General features: G+C 37.3%; 1 protein-coding gene across 11 annotated transcripts in view; it reads left to right on the top strand.

Moving 5' to 3' along the window:
• The window catches only part of KDM6A (lysine demethylase 6A), a 274310-nt gene that overhangs the window by 54997 nt on the left and 198057 nt on the right, over window positions 1-21256 (top strand). The gene's annotated exons all lie outside the window — the stretch shown is intronic.

Genomic DNA, 21256 nt, shown 5'->3' on the forward strand with positions numbered 1-21256 from the left:
AAAATATATTTAAAACCATTGAATTGTACAATTTGTTGAGCTCCTGGGGAATGTGGATTTACAGCACTACGATGTGCTTTCACCATTTCTATTAACTAAAAAGATTTACAATCAGCGCTTTTTACAAATTCTGCACAGATTAAACCTCAGCTTTCCGTTTTCTAACCTCATTCTATTTTCTGGTGACCTATATTCTAGTTATTTACACCATGAGTTTATACAATGTATTTCATAATAGTGCAGTCATACAGTATTTGTCCTTTTGTGGCTGGTTTGCTTCACTCAATATAGTGTTCTCCAGGTTCATCCATGTTGACATATTTTTCACAACTTTGTTTTTTCTTACAGCTAAATAGTATTCCATTGTATGTATGTACCATATTTTGTTTATCCCTCTATTGCTTGATGGACAAATGGGTTGTTTCCATCTTTTGGCAATTGTGAATAATGCTGCTATGAACATCTGTGTGCAGATGTCTGTTTGTGTCACTGTTTTCAGTTCTTCTGGATATATTCTAATAAAAGGATTGCCAGATAATATGACATTTCTATATTAAGCTTCTTGAGGAACCGCCAAACTGTTTTTCCCATAGGCTGCACCATTCTACACTCCCACCAACTATGAAAGAGTGCTCCTATTTCTCCATATCCTCTCCGGCATTTGTTTCTTAAAATAATGACTGTTCTGTGATGTGTGAGATAGTATCTCACTATAGTTTTTTTTTTGAAAGATTTATTTGTCCCCTTCCCCCATTCCCCCCGTTGTCTCCTTTCTGTGTTCATTTGCTGTGTGCTCTTCTCTGTCTGCTTATATTCTCATTAGGTGGCTCCAGGAACCGATTCTGGGACCTTCTGGAGTAGGAGAGTCGCAATTACACCCTTGTACCACCTCAACTCCCTGTTCTTCTACGTCTTATTTTCTCTCCTCTGTGTCTCTTGTTGCGTCATCTTGCTGTGCAAACTCTCAGCGTTGCTCAGCACTCCTGCGCTAGACAGCATTCCCATGCATGGGGACACCTGTGTAGGGTGGCCTTCCAGTGTGGGCCGGCATGCCACGTGGGCCAGCTCACTGCCTGGGCCAGCTTGCCCTCACCAGGAGGGCCCTGGGCATCGAACCCTGGACCTCCTATATGGTAGACGGGAGCTGAATTGGTTGAGCCACATCTGTTTCCTTCACTATATTTTTTTTTTTTTTTTAAACATTTATTTGTTATTTATCCTCCCCACCCCAGTTGTCTGCTCTCTATTTGCTGTGTGTTCTTCTGTGACTGCTTCTATCTTTATCAGCAGCACTGCGAGTCTGTGTTTCTTTTTGTTGGTCATCTTGCTAAGTCAGCTCTCCGTGTGTGCAGTGCCATTCCTGGGCAGGCTGCTCTTTCTTTCGTGCTGGGTGCCTCTCCTTTTGGGGCACACTCCTTGTGCGTGGGATTCCCCCACGCGGGGGACACCCCTGCGTGGCACGACACTCCCTGCGCGCACCAGCACTGCGCGTGGGCCAGCTTCACACAGGTCAAGGAGGCCCAGGATTTGAACCGCGGACCTCCCATGTGGTAGGCGAACGCCCTATCCATTGTGCCAAGTTTGCTTCCCCCTCACTATAGTTTTGATACGAATTTCCCTAGTAGCTAGTGATGTTGAACATTTTTCATGTGCTTTTTCGCCATTTATATTTCCTCCTCCTCCCTTTCCCTCTCCTTCCTTTTGGACATTCTTTTGACTTTCTGTATGGAACGTAAAGGTGATTTTTTTCTTTTTAAATCATCTTGTTATCTCCTCTCTTTCTCCCCCATTCTGCCAGTGTAATAGTGTTTGCTTAAATTAATAAACAATGCTTACCTATCTTAATGGTATTTTTATTGGTAGGCCAAGAAGTGTATTATGATGTGTATTTACTTTCTTTTACACATTTCTCTTTTTCCTGAGGCTAACTGCCTATTTAACTTTTATTAGTTTTTCTTTAGTTCCTGTCACTAATTCTTGCAAAACAATTGCAAATAGATTCTGAATACTTTTGCATATTTTTCAACATTGTTGTTTAATCTATCAGTTCTGGGTAACTTCTTCTAAATCGCTCCTGGTCCGCTCTTCTACCCATTTTTTTTTTTTCATTATTTTTAAAGTTTTATTTTGTACATTTAATAATTGAAAATATAAACAATTAAAAAATAAAAAGAAAACATGAATAAAAACATACATTTCTCAATTAAATGTACTGGATAGATATAAATTTCATTTTAATCATACGATATAGTACACAATATATTTTGTTCATAGTTACACAGTCATATAGTATATGTCCTTTTGTGTCTGTCTTGCTTTGCTCAAAATAATGTCCTCCAGGTTCATCCATGTAGTCATGTGCTTTATGACTTCATTTCTTTTTACAGCTGCATAATATTCCATTGTGTGAATCCACTACAGTTTGTATATCCATTCATTGGTTGATGGACACCTGGGTTGTTTCCAGCTTTTTGCAATCATGAATAATGCTGCTGTGAACATTGGTATGCGGATGTCTGTTCATGTCACTGCTCTCATTCTTCTGGATATATACCCAGTACTGGTATTGCATGGTCACATGACAAATCTATGTTCAACTGTAGGAACTGCCAAATAGTCCTCCATAGTGGTTGTACCATTCTGCATTCCCACCATCAGTGAATAAGTGCTCCTCTCTCTCCTCATTCTCTCCAACACTTCTAGTTCTCTATCTTTTTAATAGTGGCCATTTTGATACGTGTGAAATGATAGCTCATTGTAGTTTTGATTTGTATTTCCCTCATCACTAGTGATGCTGAGCATTTTTTCATGTTTTTTTCCCATTTGTATTTCTTCTTTGGACAAATGTCTATTCAAGTCTTTTGCCTATTTTTAAATTGGGTTGTTTGTCTTTTCATTGTTGAGTTGTAACATCTCTTTATATAAACTGGATATTAAACCGTTATCTGACATGTGATTTCCAAATATTTTTCTCATTGAGTGGGCTGCCTTTTTACCCTTTTGACAAAGTCCTGCGAGGAGAAAAGTGTTTCATTTTGAGGAGGTCCCATTTATCTATTCTTTTGTTGCATGTGCTTTGGGTGTAAGGTCCAAGAAACCATCACCTACTCACAAGGTCTTGAAGATGTTTCCCTACATTTTCTTCTAGTAGTTTTATGGTCCTGGCTTTTATATTTAGGTCTTTGATCCATCTTGAGTTGATTCTTGTATAAGGACTGAGATAGGGGTCCTCTTTATTTCTTCTGGTTGTATTAATAGATATCAGTTCTCCTAGCACCATTTGTTGAAGAGACTGTTTTGACCCATTAACATGGTTTGTCAAAAACCAGTTGGCTGTAGAGATGAGAGTTTATTTCTGGATTCTCAATTTTACTCCACTGATTGGTGTATATATCTTTATGCCAGTACCATGTTCTTTTGACCAATGTAGCATAGTAATATGTTTCAAAGTCACATGTGTTTGTACTCTGTTCCTTCTTATAGCTGAGTAGTATTCCATTGTATGTATATACCACGTTTTATTTATCCATTCATCCATTGATGGGCATTTAGGTTGATTCCAACTTTCGGCAATAGTGTATAATGTTGCTATGAACGTTGGTGTACATATATTGGTTTGTGTCCTTATTTTCAGATCTTCTGGGTATATACCCAGCAGTGGAATTGCTGGATCATATGGCAGATCTATAGCTAACTTTTTGAGAAACTGCCAAACAGTCCTCCAGAATGGCTGGATCCTTCTGCATTCCCACCAGCAGTGGATGAGTGTTCCCATTCCTCCACATCCTCTCCAGCATTTGTAGTCTTCTGTTTTTTTTATAGCTACCAGGCTCATGGGAGTAAGGTGGTATCTCATTGTAGTTTTGATTTGCATTTCCCTAATAGCTAGGGATTTTGAGCATTTTTTCATGTGCTTTTAATCATTTGTATTTCTTCTTTGGAGAAGCATCTGTTCAAATGTTTTTCCCATTTTTAAAATGGGTTGTTTGTCTTTTTATTTTCAAGATGTAGGAGTTCTTCATACATGCAGCATATAAGTCTCCTATCAGATATATGTTTACCAAATATTTGCTCCCCTTGTGTAGGCTCTCTCTTCACTTTCATGACAAAACTCCTTTGAGGTGCAAAAGGCTTTGATTTTGAGGAAGTCCCATTTATCTATTTGTTCTTTTGCTGCTCATGCTTTGGGTGTGAAGTTCATGAAGCCATTTCCTATTACAAGGTCCTGTAGATGCTTCCCTACATTGTTTTCAAGGTCTTTTTGATCTTGGCTTGTACATTTAGGTCTTTGATCCATCTTGAGTTGATTTTCATATAAAGTGTGAGATGCTAATCCTCTTTCCTTCTTTTGCATATGGATATCCAGTTTTCTGGACACCCGTTTTTTGAAGAGGCCATTCTCTCCCAGTTGAGTGGGCTTGGTGGCCTTGTCAAATATCAGATGACAGTATATATGAGGATTTATATCAGAACTCTCAATTCAATTCCATTGGTCAGTGTGTCTATCCTTGTGCCAATACCATGCTGTTTTCACTACTGTAGCTTTGTAGTATGTTTTGAAGTCTGGTAGTGTGATTTCTCCAGTTTCATTTTTCTTTTCAGTATGTCTTTGGCTTTTTGGAGCCTCTTTGCTTTCCAAATAAATTTCATAGTTAGTTTTTCTAGTTCATTAAAAAATGATGTGTTGATATTTATTGGGATTGCATTGAATGTGTACATCAGTTTTGGTAGGATAGACATCTTAATAATATTTAGTCTTCCTATCCATGAACAGGGAATATTCCATTTATTTAGGTCGTCTTTGATTTCCTTGAAAAGTTTTGTATAGTTTTCTGTGTATAAGTCTTTTACATCTTTAGTTAAATTTATTCCTAGGTTTTCGATTTTTCAATTTACTATTGGAAATGGTATTTGTTGATTTCCTCCTCAAATTGCTCATCATTGGTGTACCAGAAATGCTACTGATTTTTGTGCATTCATCTTACACCCTGTGACTTTACTGAACTCATTTATAAGTTCTATTTAAGTTGAAGGGGTGATAGTGGGCATCCTTATCTTGTTCCTGATCTTAGAGGGAAAGATTTTAGGATTTCACCATTGTAAATGATGTTAGCTGTGGGTTTTCATATATTCCTTTATCATGTTTAGAAAGTTTCCTTCTGTTCTGATCTTTTGCAGTGTTTTCTTTTCCAAGAAAGTGTGCTGTATTTTGTCAAATGCTCTTTCTGCATCTATAGATGTGATTATGTGGTTTTTTTTCCCTTCAATCTATTTGTATATTACATTAATTGATTTTCTTATGTTGAAACATCCTTGCATACCAGGAATGAATCCCACTAGGTGATGGCGTATAATTCGTTTAATGTGTTGTTGAATACAATTAGCAAATATTTTGCTGAGGATTTTCACATCTAGGTTCACTAGAGAGGTTGGCCTGTAATTTTCCTTTCTTGTGGTGTCTTTCTTTGGCTTTAGTACTAGAGTAATGTTGGCGTCATAGAATGAGTTAGGCAATGTTCCTTCTGTTTTGATTTTTGGAAGAGTTTAAACAAGTTTGGTGTTAGTTCTTTCTGGAATGTTTGGTAGGATTGACCTGTGAAGCCGTCTAGCCCAGGGCTCTTTTTTCAGTCGGGAGATTTTTAATGACTGATTCTGTCTCTTTACTTTTGTGATTGGTTTGTTGAGATCGTCAATTTCTTCTTTCGTCAGTGTAGGCTGCTTATTATGTGTTTCTAGGAATTTGTCTATTTCCTCTAAATTGTCTGTCTTGTTGGAATACAGTTTTTCAAAGTATCCTCTTATGATAGTCTTTATTTCAGTGGGGTCAGTGGTGATATCATCCTTCTCATTTCTTATTTTGTGTATTTGCATCTTTTCTCTTTTTTTCTTTGTTATTCTAACTAAGGGTTTGTCAATTTTATTGATCTTCTCAAAGAACCAGCTCTTTGTTTTATTTTTTCGAGTGCTTTCCTATTTTCTATTTCATTTAGTTCTGCTCTGATATTTGTTATTTCTTTCTTCTTTCTTTGGGGTTAGTTTGTTGTTTTTTACTAATTCCCCCAATTGTTCAGTTCTTCCATTTTAGCTCTTCTTTTTTGATGTATGAATTTACAGCTATGAGTTTCACTCTCAATATAGCTTTTGCTGCATCCCATACGTTTTGATATATTGTGTTATAATTTTGATTAGTTTCAAGGTAGTTATTAATTTCTTTTGAGATTTTTTGAGATTTCCTCCTTGACCCACTGTTTGCCTAAGAGTGTGTTATTTAACATCCATATCTTGGTGCCAAATCTGGGCCTCTGGCCCTTGCAGATTTCTAGCTTCACTCCACTGTGATCAGAGAAATTATTTTGTATGATTTCGATCTTTCTGAATTCATGGAGACTTTCTTTGTGGCCTAGCATGTGGTCTAACTTGGTGAATGATCGATGTGCATTTGAGAAAAATGTATATCCTGCTGTTTTGGGGTATAATGTCCTGTATATGTCTTTTAGGTCCATATCCTCTAATATATTGTTCAAAGTCTTTGTTTCTTTATTGATTCTCTTTTGAGATGTTCTGTCTAATGTTAATAGTGGTGTATTAAAGTCCCCTGCTATAATTATAGAGGCATCTATTCCTTCACTTATTTTCTCTAATGTTTGCCTCATGTATTTGGAGGCGCCCTTGTTAGGGGCATAAATGTTTATGATAGTTCTTTCTTCTTGAAAGATTATCCCTTTCACTAATATGTAGTGTCCATCTTTGTCTCTCACAACAGCTTTGCATTTAAAGTTTATTTTGTCTAATATTAATATAGCTACACCTGTCCTTTTTTGGTTATTGTTTTTCTGTAAGGTTGTTTTCTAGCTATTCACTTTCAATATCCTTGAACCCCTGGGTCTAAGATGAGTTCTTGTAGACAACATATTGATGGGTCATATTTCCTTATCAAATCTTCCAATCTTTGTCTCTTAACAGGTGAGTTTAATCCATTGACACTTAGTGTTATTACTTTCAAGGAATTACTTATATTAGCCATATTTTCTTTAGATTTGTGTTAGTCTTATATGGGTTGATTTTTTTCCCCTCTTTTTGTACTGTTGTTCTTACACTCTCCTCCAACTCTCTGTCTCCTGTTTTTTTCTTTTCCTCCTTCAGAACTCCCTTTAGTATTTCTTGGAGGGCAGGATTCTTGTTGGCAGACTCTTTTAGTTTCTGCTTATCTGTGAATAATTTGAACTCTCCATCATTTTTGAATGCTAGCTTTGCCGGATAGAGTATTCTTAGTTGGAAATTCTTTTCTGTTAGTACCTTGACTATGTCATATCACTGACTTTTTGCCTCCATGGTTTCAGATGAGAGGTCAGTACTTAATCATATGGAGCCTCCCTTGTATGTGATGGTTCTGTGTTCTTTTGCTGCTTTTAGTATTTTCTCTTTGTCTTGTGCATTAGATAATTTGACAAGTATATGTCTTCGGGTCATCCTGTTGGGATTTATGCTGTTTGGGGTGCATTGTGCTTCCGGGACATGGGCATGAATCTCTCTCAGTAGGTTTGGGAAGTTTTCAGCCATTATTTCTCCAACACCCCTTCTGTGCCCTTTCTCTTCTCTTCTCCTTTAGGGATTCCTATAATGCGTATGTTTGTGCATTTTGCGTTGTCATTCAGGTCCCTAAGTTCCTGCTGGATATTTTCTGTCTTTTTATTGATTAATTCTACTATCTGTTTGATTTCAGATGTACTGTCTTCCACATCACTAATTCTTTCCTCTGCCTCTTCAAATCTGCTGTTATTTGCTGAGAGTGTATTTTTGATTTCTTTGATTGTGCTCTTGGTCCCCATCTTATCTGTGATCTTTTTGTGCATGATCGCAATTTCTTCTGTATGCTCTCCAAGTGTTTTCTTAGTATGCTTAATCTCTTCCTTCACTTCATTGAATTGGTCCATGATACATGTTTTGGGAGCTTTAATTGTTCGATGTTCCACTTCTCTTTCTGGTTTTTAGTTTGTTCATTGGATTGGGCCATGTTTTCTTGATTAATGGTATGGTTTGTGGTTTTTTTGTTGCTTTGTGGTCATCATTTTATCTTGTTGGGTTTATTCTGTTGATTATCTTATTCGTCTATTCTTGGGGTTTAAGTAGTTGTTTTTGTGTGCATGTTAAGTCTTCTCTTTGTCACTTTTTCTTATTCCATTTCCTTGTTGTTGGCTAAGTTCCCTTGAAGGAAAATATTAGGTCCAGAGAAAACAAAAGGGGTAGGAAAATATATATATAACTGTAGTATTTGATAGTGAATGTTAGCAGAAACACCATGTGAGATCTATGAGAATGGATACAGAACTCATGTAAGCTGTGTATAGTTTCAACTGTAAAGAAGTGGAGTACATATAATGAGATAGTAAAGTGAATATGGGGAGGAATATACTATGAATTAAAAGGTCAGTGTGGTCAGGAGAGAGGGAAAAAGTAGAGAGGACAGTAATATAAAGAGTGAATAAAATGATAGAAAACTGATTAGAGGAGTTAGAAATAAAAAGTCAAATATTGGGGGCTAAACAGAGGGAGGTGGAATGTAAGGGTAACAATAAATGATGGAGGAGAGAATGATGTAAAGGAAAGGAGATAGCATTGGTAGCCAAAATCAGTACACACAGAAAAGAGAAAATTGAGGATGAGGAAGCACAGCAAATAAGAAATGTTGCCTGCAGCACTAATATAAAAAAAGAAAAATGGAAAAAGAAAAAGAGAAGAAAAAAAAAAGCAGAGCATGAAAAAGAGAAAGAAAAAAGAAGGGCGGTGGTGGGGGGAATAAAGAGGAAGAAAGAATAAGAAAACAAACCAGCAAAAAACACCAGACAAGGCCTTAGGCAAAGAGTCCTCTTTGTAATTGAATAAACTGCTTAGGAGTCTGACCTTCCCCTTTCTCACTTCCTCCCTTCCCTCTCTCCCAAGTTAGCAGGAAGGCTATGTGAAGCCTCCTGTAGGAAATTCAAATGAGTCCCTGGTGAACCAACTCACCTGAGAAAATAATGTCTATTTATTTCTTGTGAGATGACCCACCCCTCTGCCAGGAACCCTAAATATGCTATTGGGAGCCTGTAAAGCACATCCTACTGTCCCTCTCCCTTAGGTGTGCTATAAGGGGGCTAGTTAATTTTCTGACTCCACCCTTTCTCAGACCACGTTTCTTATCCCAGGGCATTTAGGTAAATTGGGCTCTCTTCACTAGATCATTCGCCTCTCCTCTCTTCCTAGGCTCTCCCTAAGTCAGCTGATAAGCTCCTTCAAACTCAGTAAAAGGGGGGGGGGTACCATAAAATTGAACCTGCGTTCCTTGGGCCCCTCTGCACCTTTCATCTAAACTAGGACAATGCTGCATTTCTGGGAGTGCTGGCTTTGGGAAGCAGAGACCTGGGAGAATGTGGACTCGGGGTATGTAGGTCTGTGAAAAGTGGGCTGCAGGGGTTCAGGGGACAGAGGCTTGGGGTTCACATGTTTGGGGAACATGGGGCTTGGAAACTCTGCCCCACAACCTCCAGTTCTCAGTGAACGTCCTGTGGCTCTTAACCCTAGGGGAAGGGATTTACCTTCCTATGGCTTCCAGGTTCAGTGTTAGAAACCCGTAGTTCTACCTTGAGCAAACACCAGTTCTGCTGCATTCACGCCAGATCCATGTCCAGACACCTCCCGCCCTACAGGTTCCCGAAACAGCCTGCTCTGGCAGGACTCTGTCACCACATAGCTGGTCCTTTGTAAGAGATGAGGATGGTGTACTTACTCAGACCCCATCTTGCCCAGCCTCCCAAGTGAATTTGGTAATTTTTTTTTCTATTTCTCTACAGTAGGCTGTTGGAATTTTAACTGATATTGCATTGTATCTATAAATCAGTTTAAGATTGACATCTTTATGATATTTATTCTTATAATCCATGAACATGGAATGTCTTTCCATTTGTTTGGGTCTTTTAAAAAATGTTCTTTTAGCATTCTTTTCTAGTTATTTGCATATAGGTCTTGTACTTCATTTGTTAAATTAATTCCTAGGTATTTCAGTTGGTATTGTAAATGGAATTTTTTCCTAATTTCCTCCTCAGATTGTTCAGTAATGGTGTACAAAACCATTACTGATTTTTGTGTGTTGATCTTGTATCCTGCCACTTTCCTGAACTCATTTATTAGCTCAGTTAGCTTTGTCATGGATACTTCAGAATTTTCTAAATACAGGATCATGTCATCTGCAAACAGTGAGAGTTTTACTTCTTCTTTTCCTATTTTGATGTCTTTAATTTTTTTCTTGTCTAATTGCCCTAGCTAGACCATCTAGTACAATATTGAATAATAATGTTACTGTGGGCATCATTATCTTGTTCCCGATCTTAGAGGGAAAGCTTTCAACTTTCCCCATTGAGTACAATGTTGGCTATGGGTTTTTCCTGTATGCTTTTTATCATATTGAGGAATTTTCCCTCTATTCCTATCTTTTGAAGTGTTTTTATCCAAAAAAAGATGCTGGATTTTTTCAAATGCCTTTTCTGCATCGATTGAGATGATCTTTTTTTTTTCCCCTTCAATTTGTTAATGTGGTGTATTTCGTTGATTGATATTCTTACGTTGAACCAGGCTTGCTTATCGGGAATAAAATCCCCACTTGGTTGTGGTGTATAATTCTTTTGATAGGCTGTTGGATTTAATTTGCAAGTATTTTGTTGAGAATTTTTGCATGTCTGTTGATTAGAGAGATTGGTCTGTAATTTTCTTTTCTGGTACTATCTTTATCTGGCTTTGGTATTAGGGTGATGTTGGCTTCATAAAATGTATTGGGTAATTTTCCTTCCTCCTCAGTTCTTTGGAAGACTTTAAAACATGATTGGTATTCTTTCAAAATGCTTGGTAGAATTCATCTGTGCAGCCATCTGGTTCTGGACTTTGCTGGGAGATTTTTGCTGATGGATTCAATCTGCTTAAATGTGATTGGTTTGTTAAGTTCTTGTATTTTTTGTAGCATCAGTACATTTCTAGAAATTTGTTCATTTCATCTAGGTTTTCTGGTTTGTTGGCATATATTTTCTCATATTCTCTTATGATTCTTTTTATTTCTGTGAGATCAGTTGTAACTTCCCTCGTTTCATTTCTGATTCTATTTATTTTTATCTTTTTTCCTTTGTTAGTGTAGCTAGGTTTGTTAATTTTATTCATCTTCTCAAAGAACTAGCTTTTGGATTTGTTGATTTTCTCTATTGTCTTTCTGTTCTCAATTTCATTTATTTTTGCTCTAATTTTATTATTTCTTTCCTTCTGCTTGCTTTGTGAGTGGTTTGTGGTTCTTTTTCTAGGTTCTCTAGTTGTTCAGTTAAATCTTTGAGTTTAGCTGTTTCTTCTTTTTTAATAGAGGCATTTCAGGCTATAAATTTCCTTCCCAAAACTGCCTTTGCTGTGTCCTGTAAATTTTGATAAGTTGTGTTCTCATTTTCATTTGTCTCAATATATTTACTGATTTCACTTCTAATTTCTTCTTTGACCCACTGATTATTTAGGAGTGTGTTGCTCAGCATCCACACATTTGTGAATTTACTTTTTTCCTGTCTATTATTGATTTCCAGTTTCATTCCATTATGATCAGAGAAGGTGCTTTGTATAATTTCAATCTTTTTATACTTACAGAGAGCTGCACTATGCCCTAACATATGGTCTATCCTGGAGAAAGATCCATGGACACTCGAGAAGAATGTATAACCCACTGACTTGGGATACAGCATTTTGTATATGTCTTTTAGGTCTAACTCGTTTTATCATATTGTTCAAGTTTTCTGTTTCCTTGTTAATCTTCTTTCTAGTTACTGTTCTATCTAATGATGTGAGTGGAGTGTTGCAGTCTCCAACAATTATTGTAGAGATGTTTATTTCTCCCTTCAGTTTTGCCAGTTTATCACATGTATTTTGGGGCACCCTGGTTAGATGCATAGATATTTATGACTGTTCTTTCTTTCTGGTTGGTTGTCCCCTTTATTAAGATACAGGGGTCTTCTGTATGTCTTATAAATTTTTGCATTTAAAGTCTGTGTTTTCCCTGATATTCTTATAAACTGCCCCTGCTCTGTTTTAGTTACTATCTTTTCCAACCTTTCATTTTCAACTGGTTTGTATTCCTATGTCTAAGGTGAGTTTCTTGTATGCTGCATACGGATGGCTCTTTTATTTTTGGACAGCCAGGAAGTCATTTATTGGAGGGCAGTGCTGGCAAAGCCCTCACAAGTGCAGGGCCCACCACTTGTCCAAGGGCCACGGTTAGGGATGTATTTTACCCCACAGCCTGGATGGCTCATTTAAAAAAATCTGTTATATCAGCCTGTGTTTTTTGGTTGGGGAGTTTAATCCATTCACATTCGTTGATATTACTGTACACGCATTATTTACTTCCATCATTTTATTCTTTGATTTTCATGTTATATTTTTGTCTGCCTTTTTACTCTTTTGGTGATTCTTTCTCTGTTCGTTCTTCTATACTCTCCGCCAACCCTGTTTCCTGTCTTTTTCTTTCAGGTTCTAAGGCTTCCTTTAATATTTCCTGCAAAGATGGATTCTTTTTTGTAAGCTCTCTTAGTTTCTGTTTGTATGTAAATATTTTAGATTCACCTTCATATTTGAAGGAGAATTTTGCTGGATAGAGAATTCTCAGCTGGCAGTTTTTCTCTTTTGGTGTCCTAATTGTATCATACCACTGTCTTCTCGTCTTCATGGTTTCCTAAGAGAAATCTGCACTAAGTCTTACTGGATGTCCCTTGCCCATGATAGTTTGCTTTTCCCTTGCTGCTCTGAGAATTTTCTCTTAACCTTTGACATTTTACATTTTGAGTAGTATGTGTCTTGGAGTAGGTCTATTTGGATTTATTCTTCTTGGAGTATGGTATGCTTCTTTCTACATGTAAGTTAATTTCTTTCATCAAAGTTGTGAAATTTTCAGACATTATTTCCTCAAATACTCTTTCTGCCCTCTTTCCCTTCCCTTTTCCTTCTAGAACTCCCATGACACAAATGTCGTTGTGTTTCATGTTGTCACTGAACTCTCTGGTCCCCTTCTCTATTTTTTCCATTCTTTCCTCTCTTCAATTTCAGCTGTTCTGTCTTCTATATCACTTATTCCTTATTCTTTCATTTCCAGTCTGCTGTTGTATGCCTCTAATGTGGTTCTTAAAAATTTTTTAATTTTTATTTATTCCCCCCCCCCCCCCCCGCCCAGCTTGTTTTGCTGTCTGGGTCCATTCGCTGTGCTTTTTTTTTTTCTTCCTATGTCTGCTTGTCTCCCTTTGTTGTGTCATCTTGCTGTGTCAGCTCTCCATGGCGTGTGCCCCGTCAGCTCTTCGTGGTGCGCAGACCAGCTTGCCTTCACAAGGAGGCCCTGGGATGCAAGCCCAGGGCCTCCCATATGTAGACTGATTGAGCCACAGCCACTTCCCTCTAAGGTGGTTTTGATCTTGTCTGTTGTATCTTTCATTCCCATGAGCTCTGTTACTTTTCTGCTCAGTGTCTTTATGTTATTTATTTCTTTAACCACATTGTCTTTCAACTCATTAATTTGATTTTGGGAATTTGTACTCATTTCACTAATTACATCTCTCAAATCCTGTGTCTCTTTTGTGGCATTAGTATATTCCTTTTCTTTGGCCACGTCTTCCATTTTCTTAGTATGGATTATAATTTTTTGCTGATGTCTAGGCATCTCATGAGGTTGTAGTTTACTCAGATTTATTGGTGGGAGGCTTGTGTTACCACTGCTCTTTGATTCTTTGCTCGACCTGGATTGTTAGGATTACCCCTTCCAGTTGCTCAAAATTGAGGTCTTAACCCAGTAATTGGTTGCAGACCCACTTTTTTGGGCCTATAAAGCCCAGGAAAAAGTCCCTCTTATTTTTAATTTTCTCACATAACACTTCCTTGGTCTCTCAACAGATGGCTGTCTTTGGCAGCTCTCAGTTCATTGCCTGTTTGGAGTATATTTCTTGTAACACAGATGGGATTAATGCGATAGAGCTTCCTGCTTGGAGGCTAAGAGTTTTGTAATTCAAACTTTTTAAGAGATTGTTCCCAAGTCTTCTCTGGCAGTCCCCTCCCTTTTCCCAGGGTAAGAAGTAATTCCACTGCCCTTGTGTTCTCAACAATCAGTGCTTGTTAGTAGAGAAGGAAATTGGGGGGGTCCTATATCTTTAGTCCCTTGCTGGTTCCCAAGGCAAACAGTGGCACAACCTGACCAGGCCTGGAAGGGCTCTTGACACAGTAGACGAAATTTTTTTGTTGAAAACTGAGTCAGCCTTAGGCTGTGTCCTTTTCTCTTCCCTTTCCTGGGGAGGTGCACCCTCCATCATTAGTCCTGGCTAGAAGAGAGGGAGATTGAGAGGGTTAGATTACTCCACTCTTCTGGGGGCTCCCAGGGCAAACCATAGTGTGGTCCCACCTGGCCTGGAAGAGCTGTTGGGACACAGCATATCAAGTTTGTGGGTCAGAAGCTCGGTCAGCCTCAGACTGTGTCCCTCTCTCTCCCCTTTCCTGAAGTGGTAGATCCCTGGAGCACCCCCTTTGTCTTTAGAGGCAGGCCTAGAGGCCCGAGAATTCTAGTGTCTTTATGGTGGAGGTTGTTGGCTTCAGCAGCCTCTGGTTTCAACTCACAGTTCTGTCTTTGTAATTCCCCTTCTTCCTCTCTCTCTCCTTTGGGCAGTGTCCAGCCTTCGCCTGATATCCTAAACCCTAGAATATCTTTTTCCAGGCTGTTTCAGCCTGCCAGCTAGCTATTTTTCTGTAGGAGAAGAGAGTCCCTTGTCTTTCTAAACCGCCATCTTTCTGGAAGCTCTCTGTCCTTCTTTTTTAGTTTTCTATCATTTGGGAGGGTGGGCTGGCTTTCTCCTTCGTCATCTATTTTTTTTAAATATATTTTTTATTTTTAAAAACACGTAGTTCACACAAAATGTTACATTAAAAAATACTAGGGGATTGCCATATGCCCCACTCCGCACACCACCACCCCCCTTCTTCTATTTGAGCGCAATTTCTTAGATCCCTGTCTTCCTCTGTTCTTTGTTTAATCCCCCCCGCCCCTTTTTTTTGGGTGGGTGTTAAATCCTCCAGTCATAAAACTTGAGATCTCTTTTACCTTGTATGTCTTTATTTTATCTTCTTCATTGAGAGTTTGGTATAGAATAATTTGGAAATAAATTTACCTGAGAAGTTTGAAATATTTGCCATATAGTTTTTTGTTCAATGTGAGCCATTTTGGGTGTAGTATGATTTTTATTTTTATTATTTTTAAATCCCATTCTCCTTCCCACAATTTTAAGGATCATATATTTATACCTTGTGTTCTGAAAAATGATGGCAGTGGACTTTGGTCTGCTTGGAAACTGGTATTCCTTGTATCTGGGAAATGCATGTTGGTTCATGCTTTTTGTTGATGTTACTGTCACAGAAAAAAATAGTTTCTCTCTTGACATGTGGTTTTAGTTTCCTGGACTGTTCAAGCAAGTACCATGAAATGGATTGGGTTAAACAATAGGAATTTCTTTGCTCATGGTTTTGAGGCTAAAAGAAAGCCCAAATCAAGGCATCATCAAGGTCATGCTTTCTTCCCAGATATTATACTGTGGTGTTTTAGGGTTGGCTGCCTGTGGTCCTTGGTCCTTAGTTCCTCTGTCACATGGCAATGTAAGTGGTGGCCTTTCCTTGTCTCTGTTTTCTTCCAGATTCTGTCATTAATTCAGCTTCTGGCTGCTCCCTCTGGCTTTCTTTCTGTTTGTCAATTTCATTCTAGTGATGAGAATTAAGACCCATCCTGATTTGGCTGGGCCACACCTTAACTGAAGCAACCTCACCAAAAGATCCTACTTAAAATGGGTTCACATGCATAGTAATGTATTCGATTTAAGAACATGTTTTTTCGGTGTGTACATACTGCTTCAAACCACCACACACACTTTTACATGTCTCTGATATAATTAATAGGCTTAAACTGGTTACAAGAATCTCTGATGATTTAAAATGACAGCCCTACTTTGTGACTTGGTGACTGATAAGTAAATGAAAATTAATTCCAGCAACAGAGAGAGGTGAGAGAGGCATACTTGTTTGGGAGTAGGTTGCCATGGAGCAACTGATTACATATATAATTCTAGAAGAGGGTAGGTCCAATGCAGATGAGTCAGGAAAAAGGACAGCACCACTTATTTTACTTGAAATCTTAAAATTGTGGGGGTATTAATTCACTTAATCGTAGCAGTAATACTATGAGGTAATTGATAGAAAACATCCCTATTTTTTACAGCACAGAGAGATTAAGTGTATTTGCCCATGGGCTCATTGCAAATGACAGAGCTAAAATTCAGAACTCAGGCAGCCAGGCTCTAGATCTCACACTTTTATTCATTGCACTGAGCTCTGATGGCATTAAAAAGGTAAAGCATTTGGATATTTTGGTGCTATAAATATCATTTGTAGCTTTAGTGTCCATTGCAGAGCTTTAGGATCACTAGTCATTCAGACAAATAAGATCTGATTAAGTCATACTTGGCAACAGATGAATATAAAAAGATATCAGACAGAAACATAGCATTCCAGTAGTTTCAGGCATTTCTGTTCCATGGGAATCTGTATAGTAGTCTAGAGACAGTATTTGGTCCATGATCTGATAGCTCAGGTATGAAAGAATGAGATATAGATTTAAGTTGGTACAGAGCTACTCTACTGTATTAGTTTCCTGTGGCTACTGTAACAAATTATCACAAACTGGGTGGTTTAAAAGCAACAGGAATTTATTCTCTCATAGTTCTGTAAATTGAAAGTTGGAAGTCCAAAATTAATATGTCATCAGGGCTACGTTCTTTCTGGAGGCTCTAATGGAGAGTCTTTTCCTTGGGTCATCCTCCTTCTGTAGGCTGTCACCATTCCTTGGCTTGTGGCTGTATCTTTCTCTGCTCCATCTTCACATTGCCTTCTCTTGTGTCTCTGGAATATTAGGGATGGGGCACCTAGATAATCAGAATAAGTTCCTTCTTTCAAGATCTTTAACTTAATCACATCTTTTACCACATAAGGTAATAGTTACAGATTGCAGAGATTAGGAAGTAAATATGTCTTTGTGCCCTGCCCATTTTTCAAAGCCTACTACACCTGGTTTAGAAAATGCACCTTCCCAAATAGGAACATTGATAGTCTTATGGGCATTGCCTCTATGTGGTTTTTATAGGCACATGCTTAATTAAAGGAGTCACCATACTGAGGGTATCTCAAAGCGATGGTATATATTTATAGTTCTTTTTCAGTTCTCTTATTTTGGATTTATTTCACCAACCAGGGGTAATTTTTACCATAATCAATGGTGCTAATAATATGCTGACACCCCACCTTTATCAGGTTTTAAAGGAAAAAAACTTCAAGGTCATATTTGTCCATGCGGGAGAAAGGGTTTTGTTAACCTTTTGTTCATAGTAACAAATTACTTGGAATATACCATTAAAGATTGCTATATATTTTGTGTCATAACCTTCCATGATTTACTGATAATGCCTTAGGCTTTGTGAATAGCAATAAGTTGATCACTGACTCTTTTTTTCTTAAGCTGAAGTTTGGCATTGTAAGATTTATGTTTTAGGTTTTATACATACTGAAATGACTCTGTAAGTCAGTAGTATGGAGATGTTTTTTAAATGGATTTGAGAAACAGGAATAAGTAATATTTTGCAATGGTAAAATTGGATGAGCATAAAGGAACAGAAGAGTGTTACCAGATATATTCCAGATGTCAACACACTTCATTATAAAATATCATAAAATCACATTAGTTAATATCACTACCAGTCACAAAAAAATCTTTAAATTTTGGAAGGCTGTTAGGCTCACTGTGGGAGTAGATACAAGTTTTCCTAAATTCTGCTTTTTGCTTGAAATCTCAAATTTTATCAGTTTCTTGAAATGACAGACTCATTTCATTCATTTTTTGAGGAAATATCTCCCAAATACCCAAGTCTTGAATAAACATAGTTTTTCAGTCATTCTTTTGAGTAAATATTGTGTTTCATAAATAAAGCCAATTAGTATCTATTGGTGAAGAATATGATCATTTTAGTTTAGTTTGGTGCTGCTGCCTTGATTACTACTAAGGTACCAGCATTTTTATTCACCATTGCTTTTATATCATTAGTATAAATGTCAACACAGTTAAAAGGGGAAATGATGCCTTATTATTATAATGAAATATTTTGATTTAGCAGACCTCCTGCTAAATTCCTCTGGTTTTGGGGAGCCCAGTTGTCTGAATCACACTTTGAAGACAAGCTGCTTTAAGATTACAGCATTTTTTAATTAAAAATTTTATTATTTTGTATTAATGTTATAAGTTGTTCACATAGCACAAGATAATAACTATAGGAAAAATAAATCTACATTAGTCAGCAGTTACACTCCCCCTTATTTTGGTCATTCCTCAGTCTTGAGGGGTTTGGGTTGACGTCCACTCTGCTTCAGGCTGAGAAGGGACATAGATATCAAGGGGCACAGAAATGGAATTGTTTTGCTTTCAATTGAAAATATTCCTTGTTTTAGAGACAGAGCTGGTCCATCCTCCTCATTTTGTTAGTGGTCCAGTGCAGGTCTGAAGAACTTGGAGAGTAGGTGTTGGCTGCATTTCTGCTGGTTTCAGGGCTCAACTGGCAGAGGAACAATCAAAGACTTTAAGTCTGAGAAATATACTTAACAGGTAAATGGAAAATTATTGATTGTGTTTAATTCTGTATTTTTTAAATGCAAAATTTTGTTCTTAACTTTGTCATCCATGTTTTTAACCACAGCGTTTAACATTTTCTTTGCTTGTTATTCCTTCCTGAATCTCTGACTTTCTTTTTGAGACTGTTTTCTTTTCAGCATATTGGTCTGCTGGTGACAAATTCTGTTTTCATTTCTCTGGCAATGTCTTTACTTAATATTCATGAGATATATGTTGAGGTTAATTCTTTTTTTCATGGACTTAATTTTTCCCACACCATTTTGTTGAAAAGTCTAACCTCCTATTGAATTGCCTTTGTTCTTGTCAAAAATCAGTTGACTATATTTCTGTAGGTCTTTTTGTGGGCTCTGTATTTTGTTCCTTTGATCTGCATGTTTGTTCTTTTTCAGAATTGTTTTGGCTATTCTAGTTCCTATTTTTAAAAAAATTCATTGCAAGTTCCAAGTGTTCTTTGAAGGTGTTTAGGAATACAATTGACTTTTTTTTAGAAAAAAAAAAAGACTTATTTTTATTTATTTCCTCCCTCTCCCTCCTCCTGCCCTGCTGTGTGTTTTTTTTGTTTTTTGTTTTTTCTGTGTCCATTCGCTGTGTGATCTTCTGTGTCTGTTTCTCTTTTTGTCTTGTCTTCTCATCTTTCTCCTCCAGGTTTCCCTGGGATTCGATCCAGGGGACTCTGATGTGAAGAGAGATTCCCTGTCAATTGTGCCACCTCAGTTCCTGGTCTCTGCTGCACTTCACCTTGACTCTCCCCTTTGTCTCTCTTTTGTTGTGTCATCATCTTGCTGCGTGACTCATTTGTGCAGGCAGTGGCTCACCGTGTGAGCACTCGTGCAGGTTCTTGGCACTCATGTGGACACTCGGCTCACTGTGTGGGCACTCGGTTCATCATGTGGGCACTGGCTCACCGCACAGGCACACTTTCCCTTCTTTTTCACCAGGAGGCCGCAGGAATTGAACCCAGGTCCTCCCATATGGTAGGCAGAGGCCTTATCACTTGAGCCCACATCTGCTTCCCTACAATTGACCTTAGTATGATGACCTTGAGTACTATACTTACTAGTAATTAATTTTAACTTTTAACTTACACATTCTACCTTCAAATAATATTATGCACATCATATATAGTATTAAGGACCTTATAAGAATATACTTCCATTTCCTTCATCCAATCCTTTTACGCTCTTGCCAATTTTTACGTTATAAACCCTACAACACATTATCATTTTTACTTTAAACAAATTTTAATTTTAAAATGTACTTTGTTGAGGTATAATTTACAGACATTAAATTCACCCACTTTAAATGTTTGATGACTTTTGAGAAATGTATACTCCACCACAGTCAGGATGCACACAGTTTTTCTTTTTTCCAGAGGGGCAGGTATACAGTTCCATAAATTTTGATAACTGAAAAGATTAATGTAACCATCACCACCACCACGATTCTGAAGAGTTGAATTATTCCAAAAAATCCCTTGTTTGCACCTTTGTGGGCAAACCCTACCCTACCTCCTAACCCCTAGCAGCCATTATTCTGTTGTTTTACTGTAGCTTTGCCTTTCCCCAAATGTTATAAATACGATACAATATATAACCTGAGACTGTCTTCTTTCACTTAGTATACTGCTTTTGAGATTTACCCATGCTATATCAATAGTTCATTCCTTTTTATACTAAATAGTATTCCATTGTATGGATATACCACAGTTTGTTTTTCTACTTACCCATTGAAGGATATTTTAATTCTTTTCTGGGGTTATGAATAAAGCTGCACTAAACATTCATGTTCAGGGTTTGGGATGAACATAAACTTTCACTTCTCTAGGATAACTATTTAGGAGTAGGATTGCTGGGTCATATGGTAAATGAATGTTTACTTTTGTACTTAAATTACAAACTGTGTTCCAGAGTGGCCTTTAGCATTTTGCTTTCCCACTTGCAATGCATAGGAATTATAGGTGTTCTGCATCTTTGTTAACACTTGGTATCAGTTTTTAAAAATTTTAGCCGTTCTAGTAGGTATATAGTGGTATCTTATTATGGTTTTAATTTACATTTCCACAGTAGCTAATGATGTCAAACGTAAGTTTTACATTTTGATGAAGTCAAAATTTTCAGTTATTTCTTTTATGAGTCATACTTTTATTACAATATCTGATAAATCTTTGTCTAATCTAAGGCCACAAATATTTTCTGTGTTTTAAGTTTTTTTTTTTCACGTTATACATTTAGATTTATGATTCATTTTTAGTTAATTTTTGTAATAAGATGTAAGGTTTAGGTTGAGGTTCATTTTTAACCATAGTAATGTCCAATTGTTCCATCTTCAGTTTTTAACTTTTGTTAAAAATTAATTTGTGATATTTGTGTGGTTTTGTCTCTGAAGTCTTATTCTGTTCCATTGATCTGTGTATCTATGCCTTCACCAATAACATATAGTATCTTTATCTCTGTAGCTTTAAGTAAGTCTTAAACTTGGGTTATGTGAGTCTTCCATCTTTGTTTT

This window comes from Dasypus novemcinctus, chromosome X, assembly GCF_030445035.2.
Source record: "Dasypus novemcinctus isolate mDasNov1 chromosome X, mDasNov1.1.hap2, whole genome shotgun sequence".
NCBI lineage: Eukaryota > Metazoa > Chordata > Mammalia > Cingulata > Dasypodidae > Dasypus > Dasypus novemcinctus.